The 12788-nt window shown below is 41.5% G+C and overlaps 1 protein-coding gene across 18 annotated transcripts in view; it reads right to left on the reverse strand.

The window, feature by feature from the left end:
* RERE (arginine-glutamic acid dipeptide repeats) overlaps positions 1–12788 on the reverse strand; it is a 798532-nt gene that overhangs the window by 364766 nt on the left and 420978 nt on the right. The gene's annotated exons all lie outside the window — the stretch shown is intronic.

Here is a 12788-nt window from a genome sequence, read left to right on the forward strand (position 1 = left end):
TAAGTGGCGTAAGCACTATGTTTAAATTCCATGAAGGGACTGAAGGTGTTCTGGGTGGAATGATCCGTTTCAAGCCTTCCATGAAGGCTTTGATAACAGGTACTCTAAATAAAGAGCTGTGCTGTATATTTTGCAAATATGCAGAAATTGCAGTGAGGTGTATTTTTATGGAAGAGAATGCTAAATTAGATTTTTGTAAATTAAGTAAATACCATACAATATCTTGTATTGATGCTGAAAGAGGGGCAATTTGTTTAGATTGACAGAAATATACAAATCTTTTACATATGTTGGCATAGCACTGTCTGGTAGTGGGTTTTCTTGCTTGCTTAATTACTTCCATACATTCAGTTGGTAGTTGTAAGTACACAAATTCTATGACCTCAGGAGCCAAATCGCTAGATTGAGTGTGTTGGTATTTGGGTGCCTGAACTGCCCTTTGTTTTGTGTCAACAGATCTTGTCTGTTTGGGAGTTTGGAGTGTGGTACTACTGACAGGTCTAGTAGTGTGTACCACGGCTGACGTGCCCACGTTGGCGCTATGAGTATCAGATTGAGCTTGTTTTGACACAATTTGTTGACTAGAAATGGAATGAGTGGGAGAGGGGGGAAAAGCGTAAGCAAATATCCCTGACCAATTGATCCATAGAGCATTGCCCTTGGATGGGGGATGTGGGTATCTGGATGCAAAGTTTTGGCATTTTGCGCTTTCGCTGGTGGCAAACAGATCTATGTCTGGTGTTCCCCATTGTTGAAAGTATTTTTGAAGTACTTGAGGGTGAATCTCCCACTCGTGTCTGTTGGTGATTTCTGCTGAGAACATCTGCTAATTGGTTGTGTATCGCTGGAATGTATTGTGCTACCAGGTGGATTTGGTTGTGTATTGCCCATTTCCACATTTTTTGAGTTAGGAGGTAGAGTTGGGACAAATGTGTCCCTCCTTGTTTGTTTAGGTAATACATGGTGGTCATGTTGTCTGTTTTGATCAGGACATTCTTGTGAATAAGGAGAGGCTGAAAAGCTTTGAGCGCTGGGAAGACAGCTAACCACTCTAAGTGATTTTTGTGTAGCTCTCTGTGTTGGGCATCCCATTGTCCTTGAATGTTGTGATTGTTGAGGTGAGCTCCCCAGCCAATCATTGATGCATCTGTTGTAATTATGGTGTGAGGCACAGGGTCTTGAAATGGCTGCCCTTTAGTTTAGATTTGTGGAATTCCACCGCTGAAGGGACATGTATGTTTGGCGGTCTATCAACACTAGATCTTGAAGTTGACCCTGTGCTTGTGATCATTGTTGTGCAAGGCACTGTTGCAAGGGCCGCATGTTTAGTCTTGCATGTGGAACAATTGCAATACATGATGCCATCTTACCTAATACTTTCATGACAAATCTGACAGTGTACTATTGACCTGTCTGTATTTGTGCCAATATATTGTGGAATGCTTGTATTCTCTGCGTATGTGGACTTGCAAGCACTTTTTGAGTATTTAGTATTGCTCCTAAATACTGTTGTATTTGCGCAGGCTGTAGTTGTGACTTTTGATAGTTTGAGAACCCTAGTGTGAGCAGGGTTTGTATTACATAATGCGCATGGTTTTGACACTGCATATGACTGTTTGATTTTATTAGCCAACCGTCTAGATATGGAAAGACATGTATGTGTTGTCTTCTTAGGTAGGCTGTGACTACTGCTAGGAACTTTGTGAATACCCTTGGAGCTGTTGTTATTCCAAAGGGTAACACTCTGAACTGATAGTGCTTTCATTGAATGACAAACCGGAGATATTTTCTGTGCGCAGGATGGATGGGTATGTGAAAATACGCATCTTTGAGGTCTAATGTTGCCATGAAATCGTGTTGCTGAAGTAGTGGATGTTCCTGTAGGGTTACCATATTAAAGTGTTCTGACAGGATGTAAATATTGAGGGTTCTGAGATCTAATATTGGCCTTAAGGTGCCATCCTTTTTGGGAATGAGGAAATACAGTGAGTAAACTCCCGTCCCTACTTGATTATGTGGCCCGGCTTCTATTGCTTGTTTGAGTAATAGGGGTTTGACTTCTTCCTGTATCAGAGTGATATGGTCTGTGGATAGCCTCTTTAGTTTTGGTGGAATGTTTGTTGGAGTTTATATCAATTCTAGGCAATAGCTATTGTGGATAATTGATAATACCCAGTTGTCTGTGGTAATGTTTAGCAAATTGTTGTGGAACTTTTGCAGTCTTTCCCCCCCACAGGGGAGGTGTGGATTGGAAAGGAATAGCACAAGTCACTGTTTACTTTGTTGTGAGGCTTGTTTTGGTGTTTGATATTTTCCCCTGCTTCTGGGGTATTGGCCTCTATAAGGGCTTTTGAAACCACCTCGTTGGTATTAAGGATGGTAGGCCGGCTTTGGCTGTGATGTGAATGCCTCCACAGTCTGGGCTCTAAATCCACCTCTAAACTGGGGTTTACGAAAGGATCACCTGTATTGTGTGGTGTATAGTGCACCCATGGCTTTTGCGGTGTCTGAATCCTTCTGCATTTTTTCTACAGCAGTGTCGCACTCTGGGCCGAAAAGCTGTTTTTGGTTGAATGGCATATTCAACACTGCCTGTTGGATTTCAGGTTTGAATCCTGAGGACCTATGCCATGCATGTCTCCTTATGGTTACAGCAGTGTTGATGGTTCTGGCTGCTGTATCTGCAGAGTCTAGGGCCGACCTAATTTGATTGTTAGTGATGGCTTGCCCTTCCTCCACTACCTGCTGTGCCCTCTTTTGCTGTTCTTTGGGGAGATGCTGGATTATATCTTTCATCTCGTCCCAGTGGGCCCTGTTATATCTAGCCAACAACGCCTGTGAATTGGCTATTCTTCATTGATTGGCTGCCTGAGATGCCACCCTCTTCCCTGCAGCATCAAACTTTCTACTCTCTTTGTCTGGTGGGGGTGCATCACCTGACAACTGTGAGTTTGCCCTCTTAAGGCAGAGCTTACCACTACTGAGTCTAGAGGTAGTTGTTGGGTAATATAGACAGGATCGGAAGGAGGTGGCTTATATTTCTTCTCCACCTTAGGAGTAATTATTCTTGCCTTTATAGCCTCGCTAAATATTTGGTCAGCATGTTTTAGCATGCCGGGGAGCATAGCAAGCGACTGATATGTTGCATGCGTTGAGGAGAGTGTATTAAATAAGAAATCATCTTCTAATGGCTCAGTATGCATGGTGACATTATGATATGTTGCTGCCCTAGCTATTACTTGAGTGTAGCCTGGCCTGTACTCTCCTCTGATGGTGAAGGCTTAGAGGGATAGCAATCTGGGTTATTGTCTGGAATGGGGTCTGGATCATAATGATCCCATGGATCCACATTGTCCTGCTGCAAATCAAATGAGTGTGATGGTGACTGCATAGGTATAGGACTAATAGGAGGAGAGATATGTAGATGTGGAGAGTGAGGAGGAGACTGAGAAGGGGAAAATTGAGGAGGTGGCGGTCTCTCCTTTGTTTTTGGCACTTTAGCTGGAGGCTATGTAGTGTCCAATTCCTCCTGAAAGGCTAATTTCCTCTTTGGTTTTGGAGGAGGTGCAGTTACAATTCTGCCAGTTTCTTTATGAATATGAATCCTGGCTTGCCTTTCATCCATTGCTTCCATGATTGGTTGCATCTGTGAGTCCTCCTCAGTAGATTTTTGGCTTTCTCTAAGTGCTTTTGAAAGTCCATGCTCCTCAGATTAACTAGGCTTTTTCGGCTCCGAAGCTGGCTTTTTCGGTATCGAAAAAGTCGGGGTTGAGGATGGTCTTGGCTCCGAAAATATGCGCAATGAAGCCGAAGAGGAGTCGCCTCTCGATCGACTCGAAAACACTTCTTCGAAGAAAAACAACTTGTAACACTCCGAGCCCAACACTAGATGGCAGACGTATGGATAGCATGGGTATCTGCAGCTACACATGCCATCAAACAATATATATATATGTATACACATGCGTATATACACACATCTAAATATACAATAAATATACAATTTAGGGTTTGGGTGGGTAGGGGTATAGGATGGGAAGGGTATTTTTAGGGTTTAAGGGTGGGTAGGGGGATTTTTATGGCTTAGCCTGGGTAAGGGAACAGGATGGTAAAGGTAAATAAAAATAGGGGTCTTAGGGACGGGTCTCTCCCAATCAAGTTTCAAACATGAATATTTAAAAAAAAAAAGGAGGATGGGAATCTCTCCCCAAAACATTTTTTAAACAATTTAAAAATGATGGCTGGATATATAAATAAGATAGATAATATAAGGTTTTAACTTACCTTACCTGTGTTTACCTTGCATGGTTAAGGCACATGCATGCGCTGTAAGTAAAGTTATCCATTTTATAATAGAGGGATGTGAAAGCAACATGAAGGAGGTGCAGGCTTGCTTGTAGTGATTTGTAATGTCTTTAATGCTCATTGCCTTGGCTGTAGTGAACAGATGACCTTCATTGCCGCTCAAAGGGAAAAAACAAAGGGAATATTGGCCACAAAGTACAATCTGGTGAGTCCCCGCGGACCGAATGGATACTGTAGCATTTCCCTGGGAGACTGGGTAGGGTAAGGGACAAAAATCACCTTAAAATATAATTAGAAAATGCTTTGTTTAATTTTTTTTTGCACATCTTGCTGCAATCTATATTATGCTGTGTGTAGCCTATACTTTTTTGAGTAGCCTATATGTTACACTTTGTGTGGTACTTTTTAAATTGATGCCTTGCATGTTCACAGCGCATACAGACTCAGAGTGGGACTTAATATTACAAGTACACATCTTGTGTCCACCTAGTGCACCAACCAGGATTAGACCCAGTGACCCTACAATTACAAACAAGGACATCTGAGTTTGGTAGTGTTTGCATTAACCAACTGAGCTTTCCTAGGAGGACAAAGCATTTCCACAGATTAGTTCAACTTGCAATCATTTTACATTTAAAGTGTGTCCATGATATCAAGCTATCCGTAGCTTTAAGGCCAACACAATAGATGCATAATATTTTATTCTGTTTAGCTAACTGTCTTACTTTCCACTCCTCACGCTCACTGGCCCTGCCCTACTGCACACACTGTCACAGTTCCCATACGTTTTCTATATACTTCCAGGGTCAACTCAGGAAAGCTTTCTCCGCTGGGTTGCCTTGTTGAAAGTACAAGCTGAACTGGCTGTAGAAACAAAGCCCATAAACAGAAAAGCACAAAAACTCAGGACCTTGTTTCAAAAGTAATTTCAGCTTCTTCTACGATAAGAGCAGCCCCGCTCATTAAAGAAGCTGAAACGACTAGAGAAAAAAAAACCAGAATCACAAAATGATTCTGGCTAGCAGAATTCGCAAAATAAGAGGAACTCGAGCAGCTTCCTATGCTGCAGCTCTCGGCTTACCAGGAGCTCAAGCAGCTTTCTAAGCTGCAGCACTCGGTTTACCGGGAGCCCCAGGGGAGTATCTAGGGGTCACAAAGAGAGGTCTGCCAGGCCACACTCTCAGTATCACTGTACTTGAGAAATCAGTCTACCAAGTCCCAGAGGGAATTTCAAAGTGTATGATTTCTCTTTCAGTTCATGTCTAATGAAATTTCAAAATTTAATTAAAGTCGTTGGTGAAGCAGGACTTCAAAACCTCACAACATGCCAAAAGCATTAGATCTGGTGCCTTTATTTATTGCCTCTCTTCAGTGGATTACCAAATACTCGATAGACCAAGATGTGCACAGGAATGGAGCTCATCTGAATGGCAGGTTAATCGATAGATTCAAAACAATGCTCCACCAGCTGCACTGATTAATAACACAATCATTATCAGCTGTATGATTATAGTGCTGAGAACAGGACATGGTTACGTGTGCCTCTTATGAGTATCTTGAGCATGAACAGAAAAATCTAGGCAAAGGCTGCTGATGTTGTCTATGCAGTGGTACCACATATTGTACTCTGCCCATGAATGCACTATTCAGTTTGAAGACTGCAAGACCCTTAGATGTTCTCAGTCTCTATCTGTACTCCACCAATATTGGACAGTGTTTTTAGTGACGCAATAAGACAATTCCAACATCTGGTCTCCAGACAGAATAATGGTGACGCAAGTCCCACCACCACAAATATGAGTGTATGAATCAACTTAATTTTTTTCTAAACAACTCTTATAAATTGCTCCATCATACAAAAGCGTAAATCAGTAAGCTAGATCAGACAACAGAGACTGCACTGTAGATTAATCAAGAACTAAATTACTCTGAAAGACCAGTTATGAGCTTTCATTGTGCTCCTAGCCAACATCCCAATCATAGATGGTGAAATTAAATTCTTTAACACCAACGCATCAACCACAATATGAAATTAATACATCCTGTCATGCTTTATAAATTAGACTTCACCCTTGCCTTCAACTGACCCAGTAAAGTTACTGAATCATTTATTTTCTGGAAACGGATCCCCGATACATCTTCAATGTGCACAATTTCAATTTTCATTCCACTACTCTCTCCTGATTATGCTACAAGTTCTCCACCCTGTGAGAGCTGCTCATCGGATCCCACTCTTTCCAACCCTAGAACCAACATTGACAGGATTAGTAGAGGACTGCTGGTCCAATGCTACCAGTTTTATCAATGATACACATTCGCTACTGCCCTGTTCCCGGAGTAACCTTACAGCCAGGAATTTTCGAATCCACTTCCAAGGAGTCCTTCCAGGCACTACTGAACAAGGTGACAGATCTCCAAGAAAGTACAAACTTAGTGTAAAAACACATGACTTTGAAGTTTACCTCTGTTGTGCTAATGTGCATGTAAATGGCTCAGAACCATCCTGGTTGCACAGTAAGTGTCAGTCTTGAATGTCACTGATGGCGTTTCCGCCTTAATTGCAATTATTGTCTCATTTCGTATGGATGAAGCAAATACATCTAAATGTTAAAGTCCACTCAGCAAATAATCTGATACATTCTTTGTTGATATAGATTTGTGTGCCTCCTATGAGCTTTCGAATTCAGTTGACAAACCATTTGCTAATCTACCATATTTCCAAAAAATCCTTCTGGTGCAATAATTTCAAAATTTAAATTAAAAATGTAATTTAAAACAAGTTGTTCAGAATGTGAGGTTAGACCTTCCCTCTCGTCCTCAACTTTTTTTGTCTCTGAAGAGTCAGAGTGAAAAAAGAAGTGCAAGCAGTCAGCACCAATAACCATTGAGAGCATTCTCTTTCATCAGCGATTGAGGGTATAACTCCGCCACCCCCACCTCCCACTGCAAAATACTGATCAGTGCAGGAGAGCTACTGCTGCAAAAAAGGACAATGCTCCCATACTGGTGGCACCTCACCCTCCTGGATCCCTGCAGGACTGCAATCCCAAGCAGAGATCCTCCCTTAACACAACAGGGAGGGAGATGAACTCTCAGGCATGATCTATTGCAGGCGATAGGCCCAGCCACTAAAGTGAGAATACTATTTTTTATGAAGAAAAGTATTGAAAGAGAGAACAGTACATTTTTAATTATCCACTGAATTTCTCTCCTTGTTTGAATTTTAAATGTATGCCAGTATGCAATAAAATACACATCTTGCAAAACGCCTTCTGAATCACGACAGTACAGGAAACCGCAAATTCAGAGCTGTACAAATAACCACTACTCCTGAACTCATTCTCTTGAGCATGTACAACAAACATTAATAGATGTTTTCATAAACCATTAATTCATTAGATTTCTCCCATATGAACTGCTGCACGATAAGCACACACGAGATTTTATAAGCTGCAGCTCAGATGTTTGTTCTGGCTGGCACAAGTTTTTAGACAACCAATAAAACCATCTATACCCCTGTGACCAGAAGGGTGTGACTGACATAATGCTGTATTAAACTACTCAATATTGTACTATAAAATTTTAGAATTCGCCTATGACCCGGTCATTAAAATAGACCTTAATCCTTTACCTGTAGCAACTGTATATACACATTATTCAGACCGAAGAACGTGTTTTTAACTCAAAAGCGCCCAATCTCAAAATTCCACCTCAAAGGCCTCCCACACAACTAAAAATCCTTTCGTCTCGATCACAAAAATGCAGTGAACCTCAACCGATCTGATACTGACTGAATCACTCAGAATGACTACTACTTAAGCCTATACACCATAGCGCATCAACCTTCATAGGCAAAATGAACTTTCACAATAAGAATCAAAGACATACAACCTAAAGAGGGCTCTTTTCTGACTCGCCCCAATTATTACACCACATACCCATCATACTGCATCTCCTACGGTTTGAACATTACCCTCCTTGAAAGAAAGCACAATACAAAATGTGTCTTTGACCATCCTCTGTTTTACAACTACAAAATGGTTACCCCTAAACATACTTCAGCTGCTCACTCAAAACAAATTCAGGCAGAGCTGGTAAAGCAAAGAAATTAATTCCTCAAAGGTAAGTTCAGGGAAAACTGAATTTTAATTAACAACTACTTAATACTAAAAGGGTTTAGGTTTGCCAACCTGTAAATAAATGTCACCATGTGGCTAGGGGGAGGAGCCTTTGTGGGAAGGGGCCTCGAGTCGATAGCTACCCAAGAAGCACTCCGTCCTCCACCAAGCCCACCATCCCCTCCCTTTCCAAAAACAAAACAAGATCACTGATGCTGTCACTGATGTCCTGGGGGTGTTTTCACACCCCAAAGTACTTCAGCTGCTTAGAACCGCAAAAAAAGATTATAAGCCATGGTTTCCAGCTCGTCTGGGCTGCCAGTGTGATTTCAGCTCCACACCTGGTGACTGTATGAAGTTAGCCCAAAACGCGAGACACACGGTGGCATCGTGAGAGTTGGCTGGTGTGGGGGTTGTCTGTTCAAACCTTCATGATCGCCGCAGCACAGGTGAAAAAAGCTTGGAAAGTTAATGCCCAGCATCTCTAAGTCAGCACCTTTGGGGACCCGCAGACCACTGCTCCAAATAACTGTTTTTGACAGAGGCATCTCTTCCTGTGCCGGACCTTTAGGAGTATTGGAGCGTTTGATCTCAGGAGCTGAACTGGTTCATACTAGCAGAATTCTAAAGGATCACTTAGGGTTAGAAAATAAACTTCACTCGCGAGTCCTACTGCATCTTCTCAGGATGCATGGCCCAGGAGGTACCCAATGTTTTATTTATTTACAATTGGCCATTACGTATGTGTTAAAAGCCCCTAAAGATAAGTCAGTGCAGTCATAACCTCCAACCACCTGGCAAGTCTTCTTCCACTGCTTCCCTATACCACCCTTTCCAATAACACCCCACACCCCATCCTCCAAAGCACTGGGAAATAAATGGAACGAGTGACCCAAAAATGGGGTGTACTGCTAACGACCTAAATAACACATAGTGATCAAGTCTATGTAAACAGACAAAAAGGAATCAAGGTAGTGGTTTGTCTCATGACACCTTAATGGGGTGTACTGCTAACGACCTAAATAACACATAGTGATCAAGTCTATGTAAACAGACAAAAAGGAATCAAGGTAGTGGTTTGTCTCATGACACCTTCTCGTCCAATAAGCAATCAGGTTGCCTAACTACTGTTTGAAGGCAAGCATAACACACAGGTAAGCTGAACCCTGATGAAAAGGATATGCTGATCCATGCACAACTGCCACAAAAACATATGGTTATGCACGAACTGATCATGCGCCTGGCAATATCATACGATCAGGACATTGCACTTTGATCGTGTCCAGCGCCTTGCATATGAAGAGATCTCTCCATAGACAGGGAACACTATGTACAGCTGACCCAATTGCACCCAGATGTGTGAACCTAACTTACTCTAGTCCAGAGAAGGGACCAAATCACTTAAACCATAGACACAATAAAACTTATCTTTGCCCAGTCTCCCATCCACTATCATCACAATGTTGCCCCTGGGATCAACCCAAGTCACTTCAGACTTTAGAATTAACCTACTCTCTCTCTCTAATGCTTAACAATTTGAAACCAAAAAAGAACTTACCCAACACTAGAGAACTGCCACCTGATATTCTGCCACTCCTAGCTGACAAAACTCCAGCAACATATTGATGGGCCCTGTTGCCTACAACACCATAGTTTAGAAGACAAGTCTGATCTTTCCAGCAATGTTGATAATCCTCGTGGATGCATGTGAAACATTCAAAACTCGACCAGAAGAAGATTTGACTGGTATTCTCAAGGATCATAGTGGATTGTTTGCATCATTCTTCATCAGCAAAGAGCACAGAATGTTAGAAGCCCTGAAACAAATACTGCTGCAATGACCAATTAAGACTATTAAAGGAGCGTAAAATTACAGTGCTGCTCTTCAAGATTTACAAATTGGTTCAAGACTTTGTGCAAGAAATGCAGATTCTCCTTACATGCAAAATGAGAGTTGATTACACCTAGTTCTACATTTAAAAAATTAACGCTCTTACCCACTTCTGCAATATTTGGAGACTGCACTGACAAAAGCTCAAAACCTAGGATATTTAAGATCATCAACTCAACCAACAATGCACCACAGTGCTGCTTGCATCACAGCACTAAACAAAAACCTGGTTGCCCAGCAGGGTAGAAGACTTTGCGTGTGAAACTGAATTGCAGCAGAAGAAAGCAAAACCTTTATCCAAATGAATCTGCTAAAAAAAAAGAAAAACAGCAGGGTGGCTCCAAGTCACTCAAGTGCTAGTTGCTGAGATGTGGGATTTTCAGAAAAAGAACTTCAAACCTGGCAAGGTTTCCATCCTTTCAATGTTAGGAAAGTGATCACCATTAAACTGAGTAATAAGACCTGTTATTTTGAATGCTTCGAAAGTGCAGAGGTACAATATGGGATAGAGTGTAAAAATATTTAGTATTCTGCTTGATATTCGTTGCCGGCTAACACATTAGTAGAGGGCATTCCTATCAAGAAACTCCAAGAATAGCAGTTTAAGTGCCTTTCAACATCAAAAATAGTACCCAGATACAAAATAAAGACCCAAATAAGAAAGCTCTACTTTATTACAATGTGAGCCAATACTCAGTTCAAGGTCCTCTGCTACCCCTACAAGTATACTTGTATACAAATGCCCAGCAGGCACAACTAAATCGTGTCACAATATCATCACACATGTAACCTAGGGATCTTACAGCCAGTTGAACCATGGGTCAACTCAGAGACGTTTTAAGGCATGGGTAAAGTTGGCCCTGACCCAGGGCCCCAACCTTTCAGGGGCCCCCCGACAGAACCAACTCTGTTCTGCAGAGAATCTTGCCCTGGTGACATTGAATAATTCTCAGATTGTTTTAAATACTGTAAAGCTTTAATCTAGGTTTACTGTGAGAGCTTATTACAGATATTTTGCATTAAAAAAAATGTATGTTTCATGCAAAATCCGTTAAAAAATGTCTTTTAGGTCAAAATAGGACCTCGCATATAAGAGAGAGGATATCGCAGAGATTATTTGAAGTAATATTCGTGAGCTGCTACTGTGTTACAATATTGAAAACACAGGCCGCTATCACTGGATAGTAGATATAGCAAGTTTGGAATCTGGGCTTTTGTGCTTGTGCACTGTCAGTGAACCGACCAAAGACGGCATTAAAGAGCTGAAATTGGATCATAAATTCAAAGCTGTTCCACACAGGGGAGCCCAAAATACGTTCGGCCCGGGGTAGCCAAAATATTTAAGGTATCCCTAAGTCAACTCAACTAACTTCTAATTCAGAACCATTGAGGCATGGGGGCTGTGATCTCTGGAAGACCGTCCAGCTGAACTTTCTGGATTCTTGCTTCTAAATGAAAATCTTTTTTTTTTTTTTTTTTTTTTTAAGTGTTATTTCACTAAAACCCTTGATCACGGACTTCTGTCTGACTCTAGCAAAAGACCAGGCTACGGACCTGGCTATAGATCACTACATCCATAGTGTATGTGCTGTGAATCACAAATTCTAGTAATGCGGCAATACAAATTCAGATGCATTTATAATGGAGGCAGGGCCATTTTACATAAGTTCAGGTGACTTTGAAATGTCACATACATTTTCAGTTTCAAAAGTGAAATATTAAATGATAAAGCAGAGACTAGCATGGTCACCCACTGTGCGAATGAAATGTTTTGGTCTGTAGTACCCTGGTAGTATTTGCCTACTCGAATTCAGTGACTATGATATGTATGTCTGTTTACACTGATGGAGCACTAGCAACATCTGGAGCAACGAAGACACCGGGGTTAAGATAACTTAACACGAAACCTGGGAATATAAAGGGGCCGAGATGTCCGCTCCGAATAGACATGTTGTTGGGAGTCGGACATGTAGAAAAAAATCTATATTTTTTTAGTGAGAACATTTACATGTTTTAAAATAAAACTCCCGTTACACAGGGTAAATTGATTGCTATTTTACAAGAGAACCATTATAAACACTTCTTTTTACAACAGCTTCGGACTTTTTACGAAACGAGTGAAAAAATGAAATGGCACGGTTAAAAACAGCTGGCAGCATAGGTTGTCAGATCAAGCTGTAAACCCCGCTCATAAACAGCAAAATGAATATTTCAAACCTATCTCCATGGCAACTCAACCCGAACCCGATGAGGCCCAGGCACTTGATCCCAAGACATCAACACAGAAGCCTGGTTTTAAATAGCATCCCTGGCTAGCACTCCACAGTAGCCCAATTCCATACGTACGGTTTTCAAAACATTCCTTTGGGATTCGGCCAACTCGACGGCAGAAGGAATAAGATGGGGGCAGAGGTTTCAACCCAATAACACTAATAATTTTTTTTTAAAAACGTGTGTTGCGTTTGCTTAATTTC

Source organism: Pleurodeles waltl, chromosome 6, assembly GCF_031143425.1.
Source record: "Pleurodeles waltl isolate 20211129_DDA chromosome 6, aPleWal1.hap1.20221129, whole genome shotgun sequence".
In the NCBI taxonomy this organism is placed as follows: domain Eukaryota; kingdom Metazoa; phylum Chordata; class Amphibia; order Caudata; family Salamandridae; genus Pleurodeles; species Pleurodeles waltl.